Source organism: Sitophilus oryzae, unplaced genomic scaffold (genome assembly GCF_002938485.1).
Source record: "Sitophilus oryzae breed Bouriz unplaced genomic scaffold, Soryzae_2.0 scaffold_1870_pilon_pilon, whole genome shotgun sequence".
In the NCBI taxonomy this organism is placed as follows: Eukaryota; Metazoa; Arthropoda; class Insecta; order Coleoptera; family Curculionidae; genus Sitophilus; species Sitophilus oryzae.
In genome coordinates, this window is record NW_022146580.1 from 5917 (window position 1) to 15676 (window position 9760).

A 9760-nucleotide genomic window follows, 5' to 3' on the forward strand; every position below is an offset into this window, starting at 1 on the left:
TAATAATATGATGTAATAATAATAATGATAATTGTTTTTTTGTACATACAGTGATTTTATATTACATGATGAGAAAACAAAACGCGGTTTTTATCGGTAGTAAACAAAATGTGAATGTGTGTGTAAGAGTGAGAAAGATTGAAGTTTAAAGTATTTTTTGTTTTTCGGAAAATATACAGGGTTATTCACAGTAAGTGTCTTTCTATTGGATTTTTATAGAGAATTGCCCAGAATTACTCACAGCTAGAATCAGTTTTTTTTATAAATATTTCAGATTTTTACATTAAGAAATTTTGCCTAAATGTCAACACGGGATACTTATAGTGAATAACCCTTTATACAGTGTCACCTGTAGTGTTTACACCAAATCGTTCTCTGTTTTTACTAGTTTCATGTTAAATTTACAATTTTTTTATAGAACTTCTTTCAAAAAATAATGTTTTGATTTTCTTTTTGGCAAAATATTAATACCCTCTACATGTATTCAAATCTAAGCCTTATGAGCACATCAAACAACAAGCAAATAAAAATATGTGGTTGTTTTTTAAATAAGTTTTAGTATGGTTTTTTTTAGTTAATTTCCATAAAACATTTTCAGTTGCTATTTAGGCATATTAAGATCACCCTGTATACACCAACTTCAGAAATATTAGAATTTCTATATTATGTTGTTCGATATTTTAAAAAATCGAGGCAGGTATACCGGGTTCTCAAAAGTGGCTCACCCCCCTATAACTTGTATTTTTTTTACATAAAAAACGAGATTTAATATGTTAGTATATGACATAAATTAGGATTGATTGATGTATTCAATTGTGTTTGGTCTCTTCCTGTTTCACTGGAAATGACTCCATAATGTATGTCATTCTATTCAGAGTATCATTTTCTATCAAATAAAGTAAAAAAATACCGAAGGTGCCATTTAAAAATCAAAAGTTGTAGTTATTTCCGGTGAAACAGGAAGTAACCAAAAACAATTGAATACGTCAATCAATCCTAATTTATGTTATATACTAACATACATCTGTTTTTTTTTACCTGGATAAATAAAAAAGTTATAAGTTTGAGACACTTTTGAGACGCACCCGGTATACAATTTTTTTTTCTTGCAGTAGAAGAAAATAAATAGATATTCTTATTAAAAACCAATTATAGGAGCTTATAGGTGACAATGTATACAGTGTTTTTTAAATAATCTGCAGTGCAAAAATATATTAGCCCGAGAATACTCTTCATTTCAACTAACAAAAAAATTAAAAATTGGTATTCCGGTATGTGGAAAGAAGAAAAATTGTTTGTCTTAAAATAAAAAGTAGTTTTCTTTAAAAATTATTTCAGTATAATCTAATATAAATATATTTTTTAATCTTCAACCAAAAAAAAAGTTTTTTTCTGAAAATCTGAGATATTTTAAACTATTTAAAGAACGTTGATTGAAAAATGCATGTATAAATGTTAAATAGATATTTCTTTTTTATATATGTTAGGAGAAAGCATCACCGAACGGATTATCTCTATTTTAAGTAGTTTTTTTCTAAACAATCTGTCATTTTAATCAATATTTCAGTCAAAGTTTTCCTTGAATGGTCTATAATTAAATTTCTAGATATCTATCAACAAAAGAAAATTAAAATAACACTAAAAAAAGTTGAAAATAGCTTGGAAATTTATATAAAAATATTTTTATTTCATTCCTGTAAGTAAAAGCCCTCAGAAAACTGCAAAAATAAAGTTATAAAATTAATTTTCTTAATGCGAAACGCATAGGCTGATTTACGTTGTTGAGTCATGCGACTTTCTAATATAATGCTTATTTGCATACACCTGAGTTTGAGCATGGATAACATGTTCTTATAATCGATTTAAAGTTCTAAAAATAAGTTTGTGCTAAATCATATTTTCGTGTTTACCTGATACATATTTCAAACTAAAGTTTGGTTCATTAAATAATATGTTTGTCTAACATGTCTTCAATACGAAACTTATAAAAGAAAAAAATTTAAATATTCACGCTATTTTCGTGACGTACACAGGTCCAGCAAATCACGTGTTAGATTTCATAATATATTGTCAGAAATTCAAATTTTTATCCTATTTTTAAAAGCTTTTATTTATGCTACAACCCTTTTTCTACGTTAAAATTTGAATTTAGATATATTTTGAAGTTATATGTGTATATGTCATCCCCTGGCATTTATCTATCTCATAGACGTCCCAATGTAACATCTGAATTTTTTTATAGACCATTTCTCGGCTTACTGTGACATATTTTTTTATGATATTTATAACAGTAGAATTCGATTTCGCTAGTAAATACTACCTTTTAAACTACACTTAAGGCAGAATCGAAAACGTCTTAGTAGGGTACTTTTTCGCCCAGTATACAGTACTATTTGGGACTTTTCAGGGTTTAATATATTTAAGTTTAATGGATATTTACTGAAAAAAAAAATTGATAAAACCCTCAATCTTATGATTTTCTAATTATTTTAAGTGTTTCTTTTATTGGTGAAAGATTGGTTCTTTGATTATCATTTCTAAACCAACTAGACGTCGTTTTTAATCATAAAAATTATATTTTAACCAAAATAAATGGCTTTCATACAAAAACTTGAAACTATAACATACTTATATTTTTACCTGTAGCTCTGATATTTGACAAAGATCTCAAATAAATCACGAGAGACACATTGCTAAGAGCTTCAGAGGTAGATATAGCCAAATATTAACTTAAATTTTATTTCTACGCCTACTGTAACGTTGTTTTTATTTGCTCTGACCGTAAAAAATGTCTGGAAGTTCATCAAATGGTACTGTATACATTATTTGACATAACAATAAGGCTAAATGATATAAACGTATTTTAATAATTAAAAAAAGGTTTTTTCGTATGTGTTCATGTCAAGTTTTGTTTTTCTCAGATTGTTTCATGTAAAATTTTAACGAAAATTATAAACATTGTTCAAGGTGGATTAATATGAATGTTTAAATATGGAATCTCAAGTATTATACTTGAGGGTTCATTTTTCAACATTTAAAATGTGTCCACTCTATATACACATAACAACATATCCATAATTTTAACCAATTTCAAAAATCAAAAATCTTTTGGATACTTTGTTTTTATAGTTGCTTTAAAGGCCTCTGTATTGTATATTATCCGATATTGTTAGATAATAAATTATCTTGGCCTTATATTATACAGGGTGTAAATTATTTATCAACTTTTTCAAAATTGTGTGCATTAAAAATATCAAATTTGGTGTACGTATTGTAATAGTGAAATTATGCATTTGTGTAAATTGGCATTCAGATGAATATTGTTGAGTTTGGTTCACTCTGTATACGGGGTGGTCGAATTTTAATCCGGCAACATATTCTGCATATAAAACTAAGTAAAAAAAAAGTTCGTTTAAAATCATGTCTTAAAATTTTATTTGTTTTAGAGAATAAAATTAAAAAATGCATTTTTTATTTACACCCTGTATAATGAAAACTATTAATGATGTTTTTATTATTTATTGTTATTTGTATAATGATCCAGGGCCCTTTTATATATAACAATTTTGTACTGTATTATATTTTGTATAAATTTAATTTTTTTAGGACAAACCCTTGTACACATTTCTATCATTTGAAGCAAATGATGTGTTCTGTTAAGGCTAGATTATATATTGTATAATTTTAAACTTGATCAATGTAAGAGCTACGTAAAACAACAATTTTGAAGATATTTCTTCGTATTATCTTGTACCGAAAGAGATTTGTTTATTACTAAGGACAAGAAAAATATTATTGCCATTGTTATGAAAATTATAGATTATGTTTTCTTTTCTTTTTAATTGTTAATATTATTGTGATCGAAATCAGAAAGAGCTTGTACAATATTGAAACAGTCCCTAGATATAATAGGATGCTTATAAGGAAGAAGAAAAAATAAAAATATGTTCTATGATGTAACTTTTACCACACTGTATTCGTAAAAATAAATTAATTTATATTCATTAAAAAGAAATGTCTTCCAAATAAATAAGACATTAAAGCAACAAAACAGCATTTTTATTTATAACATTTTCCATGTACCATACCTATAGTCCTGCTCACGTGATTCAATGAAGATCGCTATCGTTTTTAATGTAAAGTTATAAATATGATGAAGATGTGTATTACTGGCTGCCAAAGCCAATAAATTAATCAAAATATTTAAATATAAATTCAATAAATATTATTAATCTAGTTACCTTTAATATTAGTGTATTAATTTAATGACATACACACTCTTTCATAGTCTAGAACCATACGATATTTTATAAGATTTAATTTCTTTTACCTCAAAACAGTCACATCTAGCACCAAAAATGATCATTTTTAAAAATATTTTTGTCATCTGAATTCAATCGGAAATCGTTGGCCAACGAGCTCGAACAGTTAGACTCATTTACAAAATCGTTAATTACTCAGAAACTAATTAAGATATCGGGGCGCGCTAAGTCGCAATCAATAGGGAATTCAACCATCTATCTGTACACAAAATTACAACCCCCTACGAAACACTTTATTTTTTGGAGCAAAAATGAGCAAAGGGGTTAACCTTAGAAAATTTTTGGCCCAAAAAATAAAGGGTGCCGTAGGGGGTTGCAATTTTGTCTACAGATAGAGGGTTGAATTCTCTATCGATTGGCGCTAAGCGCGCCCCGATAGCTCTTTTAATTACGGAGTTATTAGCGTTTTAATTTCGAAAACGAGGTCAAAGTGTTAGAGTCAACAAAATCCAGCGTTTCTCTGTAGTGTTAAAAATTTATTCGAGGTGATGAAAAATTTCACACGGAGCAAGCAAATCTGGCCTATTTTTGTCATCAAAAATTTCATTTTAAACAGAAACGAGACGATATTTTTCAGACTCATATTTCTTAACGCATAGATATATTTTATTGCGATTATATTTTTAGTATGCCATGATATATTTTAGGTTGCTATTTTATTTTTATTATATTCAATAAAAGCTCTAAGAGTTTATTTCATTCTTTTAATTGTTATAGTAAAGTAATTTTGCTATAAGTAAAACACATGTTTAATATATTAAAATATTTATTAAAGAATATTCAAATAGGACATTCATGTTGAATGCTTATACATTAAAAATGTTACCATCAAGTGATAGGGTAAATAATTATTGCTATCCATAAGGTCTAATAATATATTCTAATGCTTTTATTTATATTCTATTCTAATTATACGCAATAAGTTATAAAGCTATATTATGAATTTCTTTACACTACTAGTAACGTACATACCGTATGATAAAAAAAAACGGCGTCCAGTTGGCTTGGAAATGACGATCGATGACAGTCCCCATATAATTTTACATATAAAATAACAGCGATCTTCATTTCATAGCCATCGCTGACGCCGTTTTTTTTACGTACGGTATAATTTAAATTATATTTTTTTATTTACCGGTTTATCATACGGTATAATATACTGCCGTGTTAAAGAAAAATGCCTTAAAACAAAGATTAAGGCATTTTTTTTGCTATCATTGATTATATTATATCTTTTTTATTTATTAACACATTACATTTTATTAACAATAGTAATATAAAAAGTATATTAAAATCTAAGGTGTTGGCGGACATGCTAACGTCTATGTGGAAGTAATTAAATCTTCTATAGCTACTCTTCTGGACTATTAGCTACCCTCTGGCTACCCTGTAAGTCTTGATTCTGCAATAAAAGTATTAAAAAATCAAACACTATATAGGCAACTCTATATACTCTATTTCCTAAAAATAGAAATAATGTAATTTTTATGTACTTTTAGTTGCCTATACAACAGTAAACAGCGCGCCAATATACTCCATTTGAAATTAATAATTTATATCTACATATTTTACAGAATACTATAATATTAGGTATTTAACAAACATATTTCATTAAAAAAAAACACCTTTTGGTATATTTTACCTAAACTTATTTAGCTTCCTCTTCAATGATGAATTTCTTCTCAATCCGCTGTTGAATGTTGAATTTAGTTAATCTAATTACATCTTGAAAAGGGTAGTTATAGCAGTCTTTGTTCCAAAGCAGTACAATATCCCATACCAATTTTATTATTTATTTTTTTATTAATTATGTAGGCATCAATAGGAATGAGATCAAAAACTTGGGAGTCTTAGAAGAATAGCAGTAAAATAAACAATAAAACAAATTTTAAGAAAAGATTTAGAAATGCAACAAACATAGAAGAAAAATAAATTATATTTAAGAAATATTATATTTAGTTTTACTCTGTCTGGTGTGAGGAATTGAAAATTTATGAAAATGTTTCCAAACTTACAACTCTATATAGACAATAGAAATAAAATGCCTTAGAGAAGTCTTGACACAGAACGTCACAGAGAGAGATAAATACAGAGGTATGTGGAATTGAAAAAAAAAAATGCATGAAGATGAGTGACAATTTAGAATATAATATTATGATACCAAAAATATATATGTAATTATATACATACAAGCATACTTAGATACGATCAGTGGAAGAGTTTTATCATAGAATTTATAAATGATGGAATTCCCATAATGAAGAAAATATGGTAGACAAATAGTGAAATTGAGATATGATGAACTGAAATAATGACATAAAAACAAATTAAAAATAAATATATACAGGCAATAGAAATGTTGAAATATTATGTCTTAGAACTCTTAGAAGGATTACACAAAAAATAGACAAGTATATAAATAATAAGACAATCAATAGGACAGTGATGAATGATAATATTCCAATAATAAGGAAAACATGGCAGATAAAGCTAGTGAGAGGTAGGCCAAAAGCAAGATGGGCCAAAATGTTCTAGATGATATTAAAAAATAAAGAGGTATGTGGTCAATAAGAACTGAAAAAATGAGAAAAAGTTATGCTTAGCCTCTTCTCAGAAATATCTAGTCAAAATTTGACATCAAGCACATGAACAAAAAATCCTCCAAAGCATATAGGTTCGCCCCCCTTCATCAGATTTAACCCTTGGCCGACGATTAAGCCTCGCCAGTCAGTTCCCATCCCAGCTAAGCAGCCTCGTCTCGGGTCGCCCTCGTCACCCATCGAGCGGACATCCACCGGGACCCCCTACAGGCGGACCCCCTCATCATCTTCAATGTGTCCGATATCCCGCCCCTCTACTGTCGAGACGTCACGGGATACGTGCACGAAGAAGTCTCGTAGCTTGGGTGCCAGGTCGTATCCGGCCGAAGCCTCTAGCGTTAGAACACCTAGCTCGTAAACCAGAGGGTGGTGACTCCCTTGGGTACCTATGCATGCTACATAGGTCATCGATGCCAGAACATCAGGGTTAGGGGGTGACCCGGGTCTCCTCCTCATAGGGGAGGCTAGCTATGATGCTCTGGAGTCGATGTTACTTAGCAAAATTCATTAGCAAAATACTAGAAAAGCTAGAAGTGACATCAGCTGTGGACGTCAGTTTTTTTACTAAATGGCGAATGCGCCAGGTATTGATCAGAAACACATCACAGAAATTCATGGCATATGATCCAAAAAAAAATGACATGGAAATAAATCCATTAAAACTGAAATTCTGTGCAAGGAATTAAAAGAGCAAAAAAAGTATTAGAAAAATGACACCATAAGAAAGTAATACAAATAAAAGAAGACTTAGAAATACAATCAATGGAAGAATTGAATATAGAATCGATGAATGATGTTTATCATACCCATAATGAAGAAATATGAGAGTCAAGATATTATAGAAAAATGACAGTTCACCATTGAACAACATAATGTTTTAAGAACATAGTATCATACCAAAAAGAAAAAGAAGTGGCAAAAAGCAGAAAATTGGTCGAAATTAAAAATAGATAGCTTGAATTTGTCTTCAAGATAATAAGGAACCATAAAAAATAAACTCAGAGACCCAATGAAATTTTTTTTCTTGTTTAAATTTAAAAATGATGAAATCCACTGATGAAAAACCAGTAAAATATATGTATTTTACCAATTTTTGATATACTCAAGTCCTGATGCATTGTTGGCAATATTCGTCAAAGGATAAATGTACTGCCCTGGAACTGTATACATCCATCAATTTGTTGTACAACATCTGTAAAAAAAGAAATAAATAGCATTACACTTTATTACAATTTATATCTACATTTTTTACAAAATACAATAATATTAGGTATTTGTTAAATACATTTGATTAAGAAAAAAAAACATTTTAGTATAATTTACCTAAAGTTATTTAGTTAACCTTCAATGATGAATTTCATCCTCATTCCACTGTTGAATGTTGAATGTCTAATATAATTAGTCTGATGGTATCTTGAATAAGATGGTTGATCTATCAATTTGTTGTGTACAAAATCTGTAATAAAAAGAAATACACAATATTACATTTTATGTACTATAATAATCGTGTATTTTCTTTTGATTCATATTAATATTAAATATATCTTAAAAAATAGAGTTAGTATATTAATAAACAATTAATAAATTTATTCAAATTGATTTGAAAATAAACTTACTTTTAATCAGATAATGGAAGACCAACTCGTAAAACAAAATGATGGCCAAACATCAGGATTATACAAGAGGTGACCCAGGTCTCTTCTTTTAGGTGATCTTTATGTGCTCGTGTGTATCATCAAGCATGGAGCATTTCCAAAAAAAGAAAAATATATATTAATTAAACATTACACTTAAACGATGCAAACTTGTTAACAAAAATCAGACGATAGTGCAATAGTACCTATTATATATGTGTTAATATTTTATTTTATCTGAAAGTGTTATATAATTATTTAGAATGGGCCCCCATTTAGGTATACTAACACTGATTTATTCTAAACAACGTAGAAAATACTCGTTTGCCTGTACGAATAAAAACCTAAATCTTTAGGAATAAAAAACATCTTTAACCTCTGGGCAAAAAAATGGTTCAAAATATACCGAATAGCTCTAAATATAGAGCATTATTCTAAGTAACAATACTTTTAATGTACAATAGGGACATCAGGGAAAGTATCTATACTCCAATTAACTCGATTTTGAAAAAGAAAATTATGGAAATAGGAAAAATACATCAGTTTTTGATGATGTAATTGAAATACTTAAAAAAAAACATAGAAAACATGCAAAATAATGGGTACTTACATTTTAAGAAGGTTAAACAAGCCTTAACACAGCCTTAAGGCGCAGAATAAACTCGAATAGTGTAGTGAAAATTCAGTTTTTCTATCAAATTTCACCGGAAAAATTTTAAGAACGACATAACGACGCCAGCTAAAGGTCGATTTATAAATTGAAAACGGTGCGGTTCGACGTTGCGGTTGCGATTATTTCTATTGGCTATTACTAACGTTTCAAGGTCAACGTTCCTGTCGAAGTTAAAAATTGGTTAATTTTTGACGTAAAACGTCAATCGCAACAACAACCGAAAAATGTATAATCAAGAAAACATCCTGCGTATAAACAAACTTTTTACCGACCGTAACGTCGGACGTCGAACCGCAACGTTTTCAGTTTATAAATAGACCTTAACAACGGAAAATGTCGAATATCAACGTTGTCAGCTTGAACACATTTAAAACAGAATAATTTTTTGTTGCATAAATGATGATGTGTATAAAAGAAAATATATTATTTATTGTACTGAAACAAAGTTTTTGATAATTTTTATTAGATTTATCATGATTTTATAACGGTTCAATTCATTTTAGATTTACAAAAATATTGATTTAGAGTAGT

General features: G+C 28.6%; 1 long non-coding RNA gene across 1 annotated transcript; it reads right to left on the bottom strand.

Annotated features, from left to right (window-relative positions):
- Window positions 1-7731: 7731 nt before the first annotated feature.
- On the bottom strand, window positions 7732-9277 carry LOC115883373. Its single transcript, XR_004050370.1, has 3 exons — window positions 8539-9277; window positions 8246-8378; window positions 7732-8114 (listed from the first exon to the last, which is right to left on the bottom strand). It is a non-coding gene; the product is annotated as an uncharacterized LOC115883373 (long non-coding RNA).
- Between the last annotated feature and the right edge of the window lie 483 nt (window positions 9278-9760).